Here is a 2862-nt window from a genome sequence, read left to right as displayed (position 1 = left end):
ATGGCTGACTAGATGGATGGATGGCTGACTAGATGGATGGATGGCTGACTAGATGGATGGATGGCTGACTAGATGGATGGATGTCTGGATGGATGGTTCAATGGACAAGTGGACGGTGAATTGGTATAGAGCGTCGGAAAAATGCTTTTGTATTTATTTCGGCTATCACATTGCCATAAAAACAATCCGTATAAACTAAACTATTTAGTTGATTGAATTCCACCAGTTATTGTATTTCTTTACACAGCTAGAAATACTTTCGAACCATATTCTATTCTAAATTTCGATTTTCACTCACTCAAGCGTCAAATGCTTATTTTTAAAGAAATAGACCTTATTAACAGAAGAGAAAAAAAACTCTACGAAGTTAAAATACACATTGAATAATGAATAAGAAGTATTTGTAAAAACGAACTTATCTAGACATCGATCAAAAGATATTAATGGCAGAGAAAAATGTTTAAGAATGTATGTGAATATATATATGTATGTGCGTGTAGATATATAACGATGCACTGGCGCAAAGCTGTGCTTAGGTGTGAGCAGAATTTAGAAAACGATCCTCCATGTTTGTTTTCGTTCGGTTTACTTGTATGTCTGCACTGTCAGTTTTTGTTCGCAACATTAACTCTCCATAAATCCTAAATTCTATTTTAGAATTTATGGGTGAACTGTCTTTGAAGATTCATATTACCTTTGAATATATATATATATATAATAATTTTTTAAGCGATTCACAATCACCGATCTAATAAAATACAAGCATTGTTGTTCTTAAATATCTCAGCGAGAGATATTCCTAGCAGCACTTTAAAATTACGAGTTTTTGCCAATCTAATGTGGTAGTCCCATTTTGGGGCGAATGCCACTGTTGTTTAGCTCCAGGAGACATCGTCTACAACTGGCTATATGATGCACGATCTGTGTCCTTATATTTTCGAACAGGGGAGGTTGGCATCCCCACTCAGCACAAAGCAGTATCTGTCGACCGTACGGTTTCAGGGTTATTTCCCTTCGTCGGCACAGAATCATTTTTCGGATGAGATGGTACTGCTAAATATACGTTCGAAAATATACATAATTTTCTAAGCGACTTACAGTCACTGATCTAATAAAATAGAAACATTGTGGTTCCTAAAACTCTCAACAAGAGATATTCAGTTGCAGCCAACCTAGTGTGGCAGTTCCTTTTTAGGGCGAATTCTACTGTTGTTTAGCCGTAGTAGACATCATCTCCTGCTGGCTGTACGACACACGATATGTGTCCTTATATTTTCGAACAGGAGAGGTTAGCATCCCTACCCAGCACAATATATATATATATATATATATATATATATATAATCTACTGTTCTGTGATAGTAAGATTAACAAAAAAATGGTACACCATAAAGATTATTTGATTAACACAGTATATATTTTATGAGCTACTAATTGCTTCATGCAATGAAAACATCTCATACAACATTTTTTATCAAGGCTGGTGCTTTCATGCAATCCTCACGCAGTTTATATGTATAATGTTTCTAATGCTTATATATATATTAAACATTAGTATTATGCTGCAGAAAATTAAAATGTACACATTCACCACGATTCATACTCCTTCATTGTCTTCATTGTTAAAACATTTTCATATGTCTCTCTCGTATCTCTCTCTCTCTCTCTCTCTCTCTCTCTCTCTCTCTCTCTCTCTCTCTCTCTCTCTCTCTCTCTCTCTCTCCCTCCCTCTCCTCTCTCTCTCCTCTCTCTCTCACTCTCTTTTTCTCTACTTCTCTATCTCTCGCTCTATCATACCCCATCATACTCATACATTTTATACTATCACAAGAAGATTGGCGACAGTAGTTTCGAAGTTACGGCCTGCCACCCCTAATCGAACTTTTCGAGAACAGGGCGACGCATTGAAGTTATTGTTACCATACTTCTTGCAACAGAATAATACATATATATTCTGCAAAAGTATTGAATAAACCGACATTTTAAATTCAAAATTGATTTTAACTCGACATAAATATAAACATTAATTTATATAATTATATATGTATCTGAGAGTACGTATGCACGTGTACGTGTGTGTGTGTGTGCTTGTATGTGCACGTATGTGTATGTATGTGTACATGAATGAATGTAAGCCAATAAGCGAGTAAATATTGAAGTCTATAAGTATTGCTACGTGATGATGCACATATACAGTATGAATGCCAAAGACAGCTGAAAGACAGCCTATGTTGTGTGGTAAAATACATACATACATATACATACATAAGAACACATACGCTGCCCGCACTCAAACACACACACACATACACACACACACACACACACACACAAATACGCACACACATACACACACGCGCGCGTACACACACACACTGCATATTTATGCGAGCAGAAATCAAGAAATATTTTATCGAAATGTAAGAGTATGTTTGTATGGTAAAGGGGAAAAATTTTCATTTAATACCTGAGATGACTGAAGGACTGCATTTGCGATATGGTAGACTGATTTCCATGTGCCCTCAATACCTGGTTCAGCGAAAAATAACAGATTTGTAATTCCTAGCAGAGGAAATAATACGATTGTTGCCCGAATGGCTTTCCTGCATAAAAGAGAAAACAAATATTAGGAAAATAGCAATGCCAATGAGGATAACAACAATATCAAAATATTCAATAATAAATCATTCTAGTATAAACTCAATAAAAAAAATATTCGATTATATTGAATCTAGTAAATGGTTGCTGCGTATATCATTAAAATTTGACGGTTTAACTAAAACTTCCCTTGTGATTTCACCTCAAAAGTATGTAAACAAAGACTAAGTTGATATATAACTATTACCAACCAAGCTTAATAAT

The 2862-nt window shown here is 35.2% G+C and overlaps 1 long non-coding RNA gene across 1 annotated transcript in view; it reads right to left on the bottom strand.

The window, feature by feature from the left end:
- LOC128247901 (uncharacterized) overlaps positions 1-2599 on the bottom strand; it is a 22587-nt gene extending 19988 nt beyond the window's left edge. Inside the window, exon 1 of the long non-coding RNA XR_008264217.1 lies at positions 2468-2599. This is a non-coding gene — a long non-coding RNA (uncharacterized LOC128247901). The remainder of the gene's footprint in view (positions 1-2467) is intronic.
- Between the last annotated feature and the right edge of the window lie 263 nt (positions 2600-2862).

This window comes from Octopus bimaculoides, chromosome 1, assembly GCF_001194135.2.
Source record: "Octopus bimaculoides isolate UCB-OBI-ISO-001 chromosome 1, ASM119413v2, whole genome shotgun sequence".
NCBI lineage: Eukaryota > Metazoa > Mollusca > Cephalopoda > Octopoda > Octopodidae > Octopus > Octopus bimaculoides.
This window is presented reverse-complemented; position numbering and strand designations above follow the sequence as displayed.